At 40.3% G+C, this 16,476-nt stretch overlaps 1 long non-coding RNA gene and 1 pseudogene across 1 annotated transcript; one reads left to right on the forward strand and one right to left on the reverse strand.

The window, feature by feature from the left end:
* Positions 1-6,461: 6,461 nt before the first annotated feature.
* On the reverse strand, positions 6,462-7,557 carry LOC5578394 (annotated as a pseudogene).
* A 6,382-nt stretch (positions 7,558-13,939) lies between these two features.
* Positions 13,940-15,325, forward strand: LOC110674236. Its single transcript, XR_002498756.1, has 2 exons — positions 13,940-14,119; positions 14,182-15,325. It is a non-coding gene; the product is annotated as an uncharacterized LOC110674236 (long non-coding RNA).
* The last annotated feature ends 1,151 nt before the right edge of the window (positions 15,326-16,476 follow it).

The raw sequence follows: 16,476 nt of genomic DNA on the forward strand, positions 1-16,476 counted from the left end.
TGTCGCGTTTAATTAGCTGAAGTTTTGGCGTATATTTATATATAAGAATAACCATGAGTTTTCATTATAATTGAATATATAACTATAATATATTCATAAATAGTAATATAAAGTAATTAAAGTTAAAACAGCAATAAATAAAATAAATAATTGATTTATTTCTTCTAAATTCAACTAGTCGTTTAGGTAAAAATCTTAAAAATGGAGGCATTCCTCCTAATGATAATTGGGTTTATTCTACGACTGGCGTGAGGTGACAATTGTCGGTGTCGTATAGCGAGGTGACAATTGTCGACTCGAGTGAAGTGACTCGCCGTGTAAATCAAATGGAGAGTCACTTCACTCGAGTCGACAATTGTCACCTCGCTATACGACACCGACAATTGTCACCTCACGCCAGTCGTAGAATAAACCCAAATAAATTGAAGAATATAAAAAAAATCATATAAGGATTTTTTATTGAAAAGTTAAAAATTTGATTAAAATGAAAGAATTTAAAATTATTGAATATTGAGAAAATAGATACAGATAAAATAAAAAATAATAAAAAATAAGTTAGTTATAAAAGCTCATTATTTATTATAGCTATTTATATTCAGCCAATACTATTAATTGATGAAAAAATTATTCATTTACGTAATGATGATTGATTTAATCCCCCTAAAGCTCCAATATTTATTGAAAGTAAAGTTGTAAAATGAAACAATAATATTTAAATTATAAGAAATAAGCATTAAAGCAGCATTTTTGTTTGTTAAGATATTAAAATTAAACCTTTAACCCGTATAGGCCTGAGTGAAAGCAAAAATACTGAAACCTTCACCGCTCAGAGAATTCTTAACGGATTCAAATGATTTTTTGACAGTTCACTGGTCCACATATCTAGTTTCTAGAAGTGGCCAGAGGAACTTGGAAATATTCCTGTGGCCGGAGTTATTCTGGTGGGTTACTGGGTCAAAACGGGTAAAAAAAAGGCTAATTTTTGGGACATGTAAAGTTAACTTTATTTATTTGCAATGACAATCATTTAAACTTGCATAAATCATTAAGATCTAATATTCAACATTATAAATGAAGGGTTTTGCACCGTTTAAAATATACCGGATGTGGCCATTCGGACATAATGCCCGAAAGAACCGGCTATTGATTTGTTGAATATTAAATCGTTTCAAATCTCGAAAAGTAGAAATCAAACAATATTGTACCCTAAAATGCGTTCCCATAAGCTTGGCACAGATATTCAGATACAAATTGGCTACTTTATCGTAAGTTTGAGACGTCTCGGGACCCGAAAATGGTAATTTGTAGGATTAATCAAATGCAAAACTCATAGTTATCCAATTCAATTGTTTCTCAAAAGGTTTGCACTGATGCAATTTTCTTAAAATTCCGTCATGTAGTGGCCACATTATAACCGATTCCGAAAATAATCTGTGACTTGAAATTTGTTTACCTCCAGGGGCACAAACGCACAGTACCCTTCTCACCCGACCTGACCCAGTGATTCACCGGAATAACTCTGACTACAGGAATATTTCCTGGTTCTTCTGTCCACTTCCAGAAACTAGATATGTGTGTTAGTATACTGACAAAAAAATATTTGAATCCATTTAGAATTCGCTGAGTGGTGAGGGTTTTAGTATTTTTGCTTTCACTCAGGCCTATACGGGTTAATTCAATTAATAATCCTTCTATAACTCCTGGGAATCAAAAATAGAAAGGAGCTACTCCTCTTTTTTATTATTTTTTTTTATTTGAATGATATTAATTTAGTTAAAAGTAAAATTTTGTTTATTGTACCTTGTGTATCAGGATTTATTAATAAATTAATTATTAAATTAATTTTTCTCGAAGTTTAAAACTTACTGTGGAATATTTTTTATGATAAAATTAGTATAGGTATTTAATTTATATGCATTATTTAAAATAAAAGGCTATTCAAGGAATTCGTCAAATAATAAATTCACCTATCTATCATCAAAAATATGTCTTTTTGAATTCAATTTAAAGTCTAACCTGCCCACTGATAAATTATTAAAGGGCCGGACTATTTTGACTGTGCGAAAGTAGTATAATCAGTAATTGAAAGCTTGTATGAATGATTGAATGAATTTTTATAGATTTTTTTTATTAAAAAGTTAAAATGTAATTGAAAGACGTGAAGACACTATAGATTTTTAATTTTGAATAATTAAAAAATTTATATTATATATAAAAATAAAAAAGGTATATTTTAATAAAAAAAATTCTGGGGTGGTAATAAAATTAAAAAAAAAAACTTTCATGTTTTGTTCACATTAAATTATGAATATTTGATCCAGTTAGAGCAGCCGTAACGGTGCGCGACTAAACTAAATTACATAGCGCAGTATCATTACGCTGATCCGTACCGGGCGCTGCTAACCGGGGTAGCAAAATGACAGCGCTCCCTTCGGAAAGCATCGGGTGAGCAAATTTAGCAGCGCGATAGTTGCGCTGCTATTCGATTTGAATTCAAGCATATGGTGTGGGATATGAAATTCTGGTTGGAGTTTTGGAAATCTGATGCGCATGAAGTAGAAATTTCAAAATTTTGGGAATTCGGGTAAACCTTCAAGATTTTGATAAGAATACTAGGAATCTGATGCAATTATTGAAAATCCGATAGAAGTTTATGAAATATTCGAAAATCCTCGTAAGAATTTATCGATTTCGGAGAATTATGGGATTTTGGGATTCCGACTGGAATTTACGGGATTCCGCCTGGAATCCTCGGGATTTCGACTGAAAGCCTAGGGATTCCGACTGAAAGCCTAGGGATTCCGACTGGAATCCTTGGGATTCCGACTGGAATCCTTGGGATTCCGACTGGAATCCTTGAGATTCCGACTGGAATCCTTGGGATTCCGACTGGAATCCTTGGGATTCTGACTGGAATTGGAAAGAGATTTTGATAAGAATACCGATTGGAATCCTTGGGATTCCTACTGGAATTCTTGGGATTCCGACTAGAATCCTTGGAATTCCGACTGGAATCCTTAGAATTCCGACTGGAATCCTCGGGATTCTGACTGGAATTGGAAAGAGATTTTGATAAGAATACCGACTGGAATCCTTCGAATTCCGACTGGAATCCTTGGGATTCCGACTGGAATCCTTGGAAGTGCGACTGGAATCTTCGGGATTCCGGCTGGAATCCTTGGGATATCGTCTGGAATCCTCGGGATTTCAGCTGGAATCTTGGGGATTTCGGCTGGAATCCTCGGGATTCAGACTAGAGTCCTCGGGATTCCAGTTGGAATCCCAAGGATTCCAGTTGGAATCCCAAGGAATCCAGTCGGAATCCCAAGGATTCCAGTCGGAATCCCAAGGATTCCAGTCGGAATCCCAAGGATTCCAGTCGGAATCCCAAGGATTCCAGTCGGAATCCCAAGGATTCCAGTCGGAATCCCAAGGATTCCAGTCGGAATCCCAAGGATTCCAGTCGGAATCCCAAGGATTCCAGTCGGAATCCCAAGGATTCCAGTCGGAATCCCAAGGATTCCAGTCGGAATCCCAAGGATTCCAGTCGGAATCCCAAGGATTCCAGTCGGAATCCCAAGGATTCCAGTCGGAATCCCAAGGATTCCAGTCGGAATCCCAAGGATTCCAGTCGGAATCCCAAGGATTCCAGTCGGAATCCCAAGGATTCCAGTCGGAATCCCAAGGATTCCAGTCGGAATCCCAAGGATTCCAGTCGGAATCCCAAGGATTCCAGTCGGAATCCCAAGGATTCCAGTCGGAATCCCAAGGATTCCAGTCGGAATCCCAAGGATTCCAGTCGGAATCCCAAGGATTCCAGTCGGAATCCCAAGGATTCCAGTCGGAATCCCAAGGATTCCAGTCGGAATCCCAAGGCAAGGATTCCAGTCGGAATCCCAAGGATTCCAGTCGGAATCCCAAGGATTCCAGTCGAAATCCCAAGGATTCCACTCGGATTCATAAACAATCTCAAAAATTTCCGATGGAATTCTAATAATTCCGCACCAGAACATAATAGATATGCCAGCAGAGTTACAAAAATTCCCAACCTGAATTGATCACCATTATTTTCACAACTCATATGTTAACCCAAAAAGCAACGACCGGTACGGAAACGAGTTACTAAATATGGTAGCCACCGGTGTGAGAATGAGTGACTAAACTAAAATGACAACTCTGGGGGTGATCATTTTAATCACTCGAATAGTCGCCCCCGTTAAAGATGCTCTTATTGATTAAAATATTAAGTTACGTTAGGGATAACAGCGTAATTTATGTTAGAGTTCTTCTGTTCGACCTATGAATTCTTACATGATCTGAGTTCAAACCGACGTTGGTTTCGATCTTTAATTAATTATTATATTATATAATACGAAAAGACTCTAATATCTTCTATATAAATAAAAATGGAATGGTGTTTGTATGTCACGAAATGGGTAGAGAACGGTCCAACGGATTGTTACAACTCTTTTACTGTTTCATTCGCCAAGGGTTCCGACGTGTTCGTGCGTAGAAAACGTTTAGGTAAGTCTTCGGAATAGTCTTAGAAACGGGAGGAAACTAATGTGCCATTTTGTTTGGGAGATTGTATGACATTTTTCAACAGCCTACTTGATGGCAAGACGAAGTTTGCCGGGACCGCTAGTAATAAATATAAATTTTAAATTTATGAACTTTATTACTATTTTGGCAGATTAGTGCAGTAAATTTAGAATTCATAAAATTCAATCAATTATGAATAGTAGCCGAGATTCAGCATACATACTTAATTAAGTTTGTATGGAAGAGTTCGAAAAAGGCATTCCCAAAAAACACTTTAATATATTGTTGAGGAATCGACGGAGAAATTCGAGGTACTCCTAGGAACGATTTTTGGAATAATTACGAGGATAATTGAAGAAACACCTTGAAGAAATATATAGAGGAATATAAATAAAACCCCTAGAGAAATTGTTGGGAAAATGAGAGGAGCTTTCTCCAAAGTGGTATTTTGAAGAATTCCTGAAAAGATTTATTTAAATGATGAATCAGCTGACAATACATCAAGCAGAATCTTTTTGAGTTGCCTAAATGATTTTCGGCAGACTCCTCCAAAATTGATAAAACCTTCGAATAATTTATGGCAAGTTGTATTTCAAAAACCTGACTGTTCGGTGGACTTCATAAGATTTCCCATTCATCATGACTTAATTATCGTATAAATACGAATGCTGGAGACAATCTTTGAAGAATTCAAACACACGAATTACTCCCGTAGTAAATATTTTCCATCGTCCACTGGGGGCAAGCATTATCCTATCTGGCTACGCTCATGCATGCATGCAATCAAGCATCATCATCAGTATATTAAAACGGGATAAAGTATGATGAAAGAAAAGTTTTGACATATATAGAAAAAAGGGGACCCAGATAGCCGTAGCGGTAAACGCGCAACTATTCAGCAAGACCAAGCTGAGGGTCGTAGGTTCGAATCCCACTGGTCGAGGATCTTTTCGGGTTGGAAATTTTCTCGACTTCCCAGGGCATAGAGTATCTTTCGTACCTGCCACACGATATACACATCCAAAAATGGTCATTGGCATAGTAAGCTCTCAGTTGATAGCTGTGGAAGTGCTCATAAGAACACTAAGCTTAGATGCAGGCTCTGTCCCAGTGGGGACGTAATGCCAGAAAGAAGAAGATAAATAAAAAATCTGACAAAATCGGGGGCTGACTAAATCGGATCAGTACTATAATTTGTATAAATTATTTAAAATAAGAGGTTTAAATAAAGAATTCGGCACATTATATATACACCTATTTATCACAAACATGTCTTTTTGAATTTAATTTAAAGTCTAAACTACCCACTGATAAATTATTATAGGGCCACAGACCCACAGTGTTTTGACTGTGCGAAGGTAGCATAATCAGTAGTCTTTTAATTGAAGGCTTGTATGAATGTTCGAATGAGTTATATATGTACTGTCTTGTTTAAATTTTTTACAGAATTTTATTTTTTAATTTATAAGTCAAAATGTAATTAAAAAACGAGAAGGCCCTTCTTCTTCTTGACATTAACGTCCTCACTGGGACAGAGCCTGCTTCTCTGCTTAGTGTTCTTATGAGCACTTCACCAGTTATTAAACTGAGAGCTTTCTTTGCCAAAGTTTCAATTTTCGCATTCGTATATCGTGTGGCAGGTACGATTATACTCTATGCCCAGGGAATTCAAGGAAATTTCCTTTACGAAAAGATCCTGGACCGACCGGGAATCGAACCCAGACACCTTCAGCATGGCTTTGCTTTGTAGCCGCGGACTCTAACCACTCGGCTAAGGAAAACCCCTAGATCTTTGTTTTTGGTAATTATGATTTGAATTGATTTGATTCTGCGGAAAATTCATCTTTTCCCGGAGGAATCATCGGATTCTGAGGAATCTTCCGGTTTCTCGGGGGAATCATTCCAATTCTTCGATCCACTTTTTTTAGGTGTCAATACGGAATGTGCAGCCGTATCAAGCTTTTCTTTTGAGGATTTGAGTTCCATTATTTTTTTCATAATCCTTAAACATTAGAGAAGAAAATCCCTTCGGGCATTGTTACTTAGTAAACGCAAAATAACACCCGGAGAAAGCGAAGGCTTGCCACCTTTCACTTTTCCTCCTGCTTGGAATAGATTAGGGTCAGGTGGCACTTGCTGCAGTAGTGACGATCTTCATGGGTGGCCATGACGACTCCGGCACAGCAGGACTCGCTGGTGCACTCACGACGTAGGTGGATCTTGCCGTTTTCATCGACCTTTTACTACTTGAGGACGGCAAGTTTGGCCTTCTTCCTCCTGTGCTTGATGTTGGGGTGGAGTAATTATTCTTCTTGCGCTTCTTGACATAACCGTGGAGGCGCAGCAATAAGTGGAGGGTGGACTCGGTGGACTCCTTCTGGATGTTGTAGTCGGACAGCGTGCGGCAATTTTTCAGCTGCTTGCCAGCTAAAATCGAACGCTGCTGATCTGGTGGGATTCCATCCTTGTACTGGATTTTGGCCTTGATATGTCTTGCCCGTCACGGATCCTTCTCAGGAACGAGTTGTGTGGGGTGCTGATCTCCAACAATTTTGGATTTCGGCCTGAAATTAAAACAAATCGGATTGATTTATTGATGAGTTAATATAAAAAATCCATAAAATACTTACATTATTCCGCCTGATGATAAAAAAAGTTGACAAGAAAAGAAACAACAAAACAAAACATGAGCCTATGCATGCCATAAACGTTTGACTTTTACTGTGCGCCCTGTTTTCAAGTTGCCCGTGAGAGAGAGTGAGACAGCACCAACACACGGCGCACAGTAAAAGTCATAAGAACAAAAGAATTTATGGCACGTACAGAGGCTCATAAAACTCGACAACGAACTGTCAAAAAATAAACGTCAATCAGACAGTTCGATGTGCACGGAAATTAAACTACACGGAAAATGCTTTTACTGGGTACCCGACTGGTCCCCAAAATTTGAAGCCGTTTCTTCGACAGTCCAAGGTCTTACTCTTTAAGTCTATGGTAATACTCTTGGGCGGACATTCAAATCGAGTGACTGCAGAAGTACAGGACAATGGGTTCTCCCCTGCAATGTGTCTGCTAAAATCATAGCTCGTGCGATATCTCTGTTGTTCTAGCAACACAGATCGTATGAGCAAACATAAAATAATAATAGTACGGTTTTGTTCAGTGCATATTTTTCTGACGTTTATCTTCACTTGTTTTTTCATTCTCGAACATTCCAAAATAAAATGTTACCGCGTGTCGATGTGAAAAGTTCCTTTTCCGTTTTAAATAAATACCTCCGTTTTTTCGTGATAAACTGCGTGTTTTCCGAATGATCCGAAACCTGACTCTGCCCAACAGGTTATGGGCCCGGCGGAGCAGATGTTTGAAGTGCGCGAAATCGGATTTAAAGTCGTTTAAAGTTGCGTCGGATTATCGTATCGGATCGTTTTCTTTGCCATGGCAACCGGTGAGAGAATGGTGTCCTTCCCCAAGCTGAATGGGACGAATTACGACAATTGGAGCTTCCGGATGAAGCTGCTCCTTTTGAAGGAAGGTAATTGGACCGTGATCAGCGAGGCGAAGCCAGAAGAAGAATCAGCGGATTGGAACAGCAGAAATGACCAGGCGATGGCCACGATTGGTTTGGCAGTGGAGGACAGTCAACTGATCCACATTCGGAAGGCCAAATCAGTTGCAGAGGCATGGAAAAACCTGGAGACCTTCCATGTCAAGCGTACACTTACAACGAAGGTGTCACTCATGCGGAAAATCTGCCGTCTCAGACTTGAAAGAGGCGGAGATATGGAGGGACACATAAATCGTCTGACGGAGCTCTTCGATAAATTAAACGATTTGCAAGAGGACAAGATACTGGACGATCACTGGCTCGTTGCTATACTGTTCAGCAGCTTACCTGATGAGTACGAGACGCTAGTAACAGCCCTGGAAGCACGCCCAGATGAAGATTTGACACTTAACCTCGCTAAAGGCAAGTTGTTGGATGAGTGGCAAAAGCGGAAAAATCGTTCTGAAGACGATGACGATCCAGAGACGGCATTGTATGCCGGATCGAGTGCAAGTAGCGTGAAGTGTTTTTTCTGTAAAAAGTCCGGACACAAAAAATTTGAGTGCGAGAAATTTAAGGATTGGAAGAAGAAGAAGGACGTAAAGCAAGAAGAAGAAACGGTTCACAGTGCAGTGAATGTGCAGGATGAAGATTGTCAGTGGGCATTTGTCACAGCGAGTGTTGGCTCAGCTGGAGAACTGTGGCTGCTTGATTCGGGTGCTACATGCCACATAGTGAATCATCGTGATTTTTTCGATTCCCTCGATGAATCTGTGCGGGAAGTGGTATACGTGGCTAACGGTGCGAAGGTGGTGGCTAGAGGCCGCGGGTGCGGAATGATGAAAGTGATGGATGACAGAAAGAGATACCGGATCATCAATGTTGAAGATGCTCTGTACGTTCCGGAAATGAACACTAATTTGTTGTCGGTCAAGAAGCTTGTGCGTAAAGGTTTTGTGGTGACATTTGACGGTGATGGAGCATCGATCGCTCGTGACGGTGTTATCGGTGCATACGCTGATCTCAAGCACAATTTGTTTGTCATGCGAGTTTCCGGTGAATCTGCATCTATTGCACAAAAGGACAGTGACTGTGTTCACGGTTGGCACCGTCGGTTGGGCCACAGAAACTGCGATGCAATTTTGAAATTGTGTGAATTGGCTAACGGGTTCGATGTCGCAGAGTGCAAGTGTGATGAAGTTTGTGAAGTGTGCATAAAAGGCAAAATGCATCGAAGCCCCTTCCCGAAGGAGTCTGAAGGCAAGTCGTCAGCAGTAATGGATCTGGTGCATACAGATATTTGTGGGCCGATGAGAACGGCGACTTTGGGCGGTCGGAAGTACTTTCTCACCTTCACGGACGACTACAGCAAATACACTGTGGTTTACATAGTGGGGAGAAAATCGGAAACGTTGGAGAAAATTAAAGAGTACGTGGAAATGGCAAAAACTCAATTTGGACGAAAGCCAAAAGTTCTCCGATCTGATCGAGGAGGTGAATACATCGGTAAACAGGTGAGAAACTATCTCAAATCAAATGGTATAATTAGTCAGCTTACAGTGCCATATTCGCCCCAGCAAAACGGGGTGGCTGAAAGAAAAAATCGGTACCTTGTTGAAATGGCACGATGTATGCTTATTGATGCTCAGTTGGATGATCGTTTTTGGGGAGAGGCGGTAGTTACGGCAAATTACATGCAAAATCGCTTACCGTCTCGCTCCATCGGATGTACTCCCCACGAGCGATGGTTTGGGTGTAAACCGAATTTGAGTGATATGAAACCATTCGGTATAGATGTTTATTGCCATGTGCCCAAGGAAAAAAGAGGAAAACTGGACGAAAAAGCGGTGAAGTTGAAATTTATGGGATATTGTGAGGGAACTAAAGGATATCGTTTGGTAGATGCTCGGACTGGGAAAGTGACTATAAGTAGGGATGTCCGTTTCCTAAATACATTCGATCCTATTACTGAGCCTGAAGGAAATGAAGTGGTTATCCCTTTAAATGTACCGCTCCCTCGTTCACATCCTATTGTACGTGATGATAATGGAGCTGTAATAGACGACCCCGATGATTTTTGGGTTGATACTGAATGTGTTTTGGATGATGACCCTAATGATGACGAAATTTTTCAGGATATCTCGAATCAGCCGCTTGAAGACCCGTTAGAGCTGGCAGTGCGCCGGTCTGAACGAACAAATAAGGGTGTTTTGCCGCAAAGATACGCATGTACAGCAGAGAAATCAGAGATCGAACCACGGAATTTCACTGAGTCCCAAAACAGTGCTTTCAAGGACGAATGGCGGCATGCCATGCTTGAGGAATTACAGTCAATTAAAACAAATGACACCTGGGATGTTGTTGATCTGCCACCAGGGAAGCGAGCACTTGGAAGTAAATGGGTGTATAAATTGAAGCGGGATTCTGATGGTAACATTAAGCGTTTCAAGGCCCGACTTGTTGCTCAAGGCTTCAACCAGCGGTATGGAAGCGAATACGACGAAATCTTTGCGCCTGTTGTACGATTGACAACGTTTCGAACACTCCTGTCAGTTGCAGCGAAGAGAGGGATGACAGTCCAACAGTATGATGTGAAGTCTGCTTTCCTCTACGGCAACCTTGAGGAGGAGATTTTTATCCGCCAGCCTCCGGGGTTTGTTGTCGATGGCGCGGAAAACAAGGTGTGCCGTCTTAAGAAGAGTTTGTACGGGCTAAAGCAAGCTGCTCGGTCCTGGAACAATCGGCTGCATGAGGTTTTGGTCAACGAAGGATTCCAAAGATGCGATTCGGATCCATGTCTTTATCGCAAGAAAGTTGGAGATAAGCTGTGTTTCGTTCTTGTTTATGTGGACGATTTGATCATTTCGAGTGATGATAAAGCTATCGTGGACTCTCTGGAGCAAACTTTGAAGAACAATTTTGCCATTAGTAGTCTGGGATCCATTCGGAATTATCTTGGTGTTGAAGTAGAGCAGGATGCAGGAGGAGACTACTATATAAGCCAGCAACGGTATATCGCCGATGTCGTTGCAACTGCTGGTTTAGGGGACGCGAAAGCATCAGCGATACCACTTGATACCGGATATGAGAAACAAGAGCAAGATTCAAACTTTCTGCCGGACAATCATGAATACCAACGAATGATTGGCAAGTTGCTGTTCTTAGCCGTTAATTCTCGTCCAGACATCGCTGCATCGGTATCAATTCTTAGTCGAAAAACAAGCAAGCCTTCTCAACGAGACTGGAACGAGGTGAAGAGGATAGTACGCTACCTTAAAGGATCCGCGAATCTTCGACTTCGCTTGAGCAACAAAACTGATGAATCGGGACTGGTTGGGTATGCTGATGCCGATTGGGCGGAGTGTCGTGATGGTCGTAAGTCGAATAGTGGTTTCGTGTTTCAGTACAATGGTGGTACGATTTCTTGGTCGTGTCGAAAACAAGCCTGTGTATCACTTTCGACAGCCGAGGCCGAGTTTGTGGCTCTTGCAGAGGCTTCACAAGAAGCGATATGGCTTAAACGGTTACTGGTCGACTTGGGAGAAACCGTGACATTAGTTCTCATGAACGACGATAATCAGAGCTGTCTTCGAATGCTGGACTGTGACAAATTCAGCAACCGCACCAAACATATCGACACCAAGTATTACTTCACCAAGGATCTAAAACTAACTGGAGTAATAAAGTATCAATATTGTCCGAGTGAAGTTATGCGAGCTGATCTTCTGACAAAACCGCTCGCAAGAATCCGGCTTGGGGTATTGAGAAAGCTGTGTGGCCTCGATGCCACGAGTTGAAGTAACATCGCCTGTGTTGAGGAGGAGTGTTGTTCTAGCAACACAGATCGTATGAGCAAACATAAAATAATAATAGTACGGTTTTGTTCAGTGCATATTTTTCTGACGTTTATCTTCACTTGTTTTTTCATTCTCGAACATTCCAAAATAAAATGTTACCGCGTGTCGATGTGAAAAGTTCCTTTTTCCGTTTTAAATAAATACCTCCGTTTTTTCGTGATAAACTGCGTGTTTTCCGAGTGATCCGAAACCTGACTCTGCCCAACAATCTCTACGTAGCTGAAGAGTCTCAAGATCAATTAGTTGGCACCGACTTCTGTAACTCGGCAACCGAAGTGGATCTCGCCATGGAAGTTGACGGAGAGCAAAGCGAATAAAGCGGTGCTGTATTGATTCAATCCTATCAGAGCCGTTCTGGTAGTAGGGATTCCAAACTACACTGCAAGTGTTGATCGAACCAGCGAGCAGTACAGCGATTTCAGACAATATACGCTAGTAAAATCTCTGGTAACGCGAAATATGAAGCCCAATGTCCTCGATGCATTCGCAACTACGTACGCCACATGATGCTTAAAAGTGAGTTGTGGGTCAAGAATCACTCCAAGATCTTTCACACTATCAACGCGCTGAATCACAGTGTTGAAGAGTTCGTACCGGAAAACTACAGGTCTACGCGTACGGACAAAAGAAATCACAGAACATTTTCCGGGATTAACGGTCATTCGATTCAGGGTGCACCAGCTGGCAAATGCATGAAGATCCTGCTGAAGGCACATTGCGTCGTAGTCCGAATGAATTCGTCGATAAATCTTTAAATCATCTGGCGCAGGGTTACATAATTCCAAATATAATTGCCAATAACATGTGAGCACTTTCCTTACCTAATAATTTTGATGAAGACGTCAAGTTTTAAAATAATCGGGAACTTGAGATTCTGTATTTGAAAAAAATAAACCAGGAGCTCTTTCTCTAGCCTGATGGAAGTATTTGAAATCTAGCAGCCCATTGCATTTTGAAATGAATATGGAAGATTTTTGAGTAGGTATATGTTACACTTAACACGTTGGCCCGTGATATACAGAACAACTTCATCAAAGACACCATTTTTGTAATCTAATTTAATTTTCCTAACCAGGATCCTGGAATACTTGCATTTGAAAATTTCGTTTTGTGGAAGAATTCCGAATTAAACTGCATATAACATGTTTAGTCCGTAGTCCGGCCCAGATAGCCGTAGCGGTAAACGCACAGCTATTCAGCATGACCAAGCTGAGGGTCGTAGGTTCAAATCCCACCGGTCGAGGATCTTTTCGGGTTGGAAATTTTCTCGACTTCCCAGGGCATAGAGTACCTTCGTACCTGCCACACGATATACACATGCAAAATGGTCATTGGCATTGTAAGCTCTCAGTGAATAACTGTGGAAGTGCTCATAAGAACACTAAGCTGAGAAGCAGCTTTAGTTTAGTCCTTGATCTACTAAACATCTTTGCCGAAAACACCATCTTGCTAATATATCATTATCTTAAGATGTGTGGTATTGATGAGGATTTTAAAACTAGGTTTATAAAATGTGTATTAAAGTGGAAAGGTTAAAGTTTGAGTATATTTTCTCCAATTAGGATTAAAAATTGCACATGAGAATTTCATTGGTTATTTTCAGTAGAAGCATTAACCTAAGAATGCTAATGTCGCTGCTGTTCGTGTTACCAACATCTAGTTTGCTACGCACTGACAGCTTGAGTACCGGTCCTCAAAGTGTCAAACAAATTTTAAAATCATCCACTACAACATGGCATCGCCCAATCAATGAAAAGATATAGTTAAAGGTGATAATAAACTAATTCAGTTTTGTGAAAACACCGCCATTAGCGTTCTACTACTAATATTTCTATTTTATTTTCTCATTGTTATTGATTTGTCAGATAGGCCCTTATCGCGAATCCCTCTCGATGTGTTTTCCGTGCATGTGCATTAGGATGCCTATTTTTACGCCGCAGCGGTATGTGCCGCACTTATCGTTTATCAGTCATTATATTAGTGTTAGTGATATCGATTATACTGTCAGTTTCAAATTCGACAGACGTCGCGATTCCAAAACAAAAAACAATTTTCTCGTTCAGAAGTCCCGCATAAATTTCAGTCAAAAGAGCAGACGACGCTAATTCAGAAAGATAAGCAAACGCGCGGGGACTTTTGCGAATGATTCCTACGGTGATGATTTCCTTGAGTTGTAAGTATTTTACGAAAATATCTAAAATTTAACATGATCCTCCACTGTTTAACTGTCGGCAGGCCTCACGAAAATTTCGCCGCATACTGCCGGTTGTGCTTTTTCATCTCCCAGCTGGAACATTCGGCGCAAGAGGAACGAAATGGACGCGACGAAGGAAAGTGCGGGATGTGTGGACTATCTTCAAAGTGTGACGATTATTGCAACAGAACCGCAGGAACTTGCCATGGAAGTAGCTGTTCCGGAATAACTGGTAGAGACGGAAGTGGCGGAAGATCCGATTTCAATGGAGATAACGGACGAAATGTGTGCAACGACCGTGGCTCCATAACCATCCGCCCTGGAAGCTTCTGTAGTAGCCGACGAGGACGACGACGATGTTCGGATTACGTCCGTGGAAACGATTCCGATTGCGTTCGATCTGAGCGAAGATAACAACGATCCGTTCATCAAGATGGCCAACGATTGGTACTGTTGTAAGGTGTGTTCCCGCCTCTACCAGGCGTTTCCCCAACTGGTGGAGCACCGATGTAAACCCGGACAAGGCGGAGATATTGCGCCAACGATCGAAAGAGTCCTACTTCCGGGCCAAGGAAAGTGACTTGTAATTGGCGCTGTACGCAATTTTAAAATAACAAATCTAATTAAGGTACCGTGGGGCAAGTGGGTAATGGATTTCGCATAGTTGGGATTCTTCAAATTCTAGAGACTTTCAATTAAAACAAATGAGGTCGTGCATATATTTTAGCTTGACTCCCACCAAATATAATCAGTATGCTGAAATAGATTTCTATGTAAAATTGAAGAAAAAGGTACAGAAAAAGTTTTTAAAAACGTCACCTTACTTTTCACTTGCCCCATTACCTTTAACATTTGTTAAGGCGTCCCAGTGAACAATAAGATAAGTAACATGTAAACGAAGAACATTTCATTCTTGTTACTTTAATTTTCTTCTGTTCAGTTATGTTTATTGAAATGATTCGACAACATTATAACTGCACTGCAACATTTCCAAAGTTAGTTCTTACAGCGTGGGATAGCAATAGCATTTGTGCTCTGTAGAATTTCCACCGCTCGTTATTTGTTTTTAAAAATATCGGATATGACGTCAGTTCAATAAAGTATTTAGAAACTTGTTTATATAAATAGACCTTTAAGCTATTTTCAATGTTTTGAACTAGCTTTACATAGACATTCCACGAGATTTCCGTGCGTTCTCTTATATTGGAACTTTCCAATCAACGTCTTCCTTTTAATCGACTGTTTGAACTGAACATATTAAATAAAATTAAACTAATATATTAATCACCCCTATTCTTGTTTACGTACGAATGTGCTTTCGATCGAAAACCATTTCGCATTCTCGTTTACGCCAGCAAAATCGAATGCACAAAGGATTCGAACGAATTGGATTTGATCGAAAGTTGGATTCGCCGTAAACAATAATGAGGCTGAATAATTGGCAACCTTTTTTAGAGAAGTTCCATGATTTGGCCATGATAATAGCTTTTATCGCTTTGAGTATAGTGTTTCTAGAATTATCAGCACGTTCGGTTGTTCTATGATAATTGCGAACCTTGTATACTTATAGCTACCTATAAAGAGAAAACACAAATTCAATCTCTAATGAGAAACTTTTCACTTGCCCCACGTGATTAGAAAATTGACGGTGTTTCAATTTAGCGGACTTTAGGGCAAGTGTGCCACCCCTGCTTTTTATAAAAATTACAATATATATTTTCTCTTAGAGCTTAACATAATGTTCCCTAATAGTTCACAATACAATGATCCAAATATGATAAAAATTGGTCTATTTTTCACGTATTTACATCGACTTGTGCGAAAACAACCAAATTTGAGTGGATTTTTATAACATTTCGTTGTTTCTAAATAGCATGGTGAAAGGTAAATTATTAACAGATTTTTCTGACGTATTGCACATCGTGAAACTACTCAAATGTGTAAGTTATTAGCTGTGTTCAATGACTTTGATCGAACTTGCTCGGGGTTGGTTGTACTAGCTCGTATTTTTTGTCAACAAATAACTGTCAAAGCTACTTCGAGCAACTCCAAGCTGCTTTCTCAATGAACGCTCTTTTTACTCTTTTTACTAATTTACCGGAATTCCACGTGAAAAAAAAATTCGCGCACTTAACAATCCGTATCGCTTCGGAATTTTGCTTTTTTTTCTCAATGTTTACGTTTTAAACGTCAAAAACACGAGCTACTGCGAGCTGGTTGAACTAGCTCGGACTCTAGCTTCCAACCTGTTTCGAGCGACTCGGAGTTGGTTGGACTCGGCTCAATGAACACAAACCCGAGCGACTCGAAGTAGGTTGGAGTGGCTCAATGAACAC

Source organism: Aedes aegypti, chromosome 1 (assembly GCF_002204515.2).
Source record: "Aedes aegypti strain LVP_AGWG chromosome 1, AaegL5.0 Primary Assembly, whole genome shotgun sequence".
NCBI classification, from domain to species: domain Eukaryota; kingdom Metazoa; phylum Arthropoda; class Insecta; order Diptera; family Culicidae; genus Aedes; species Aedes aegypti.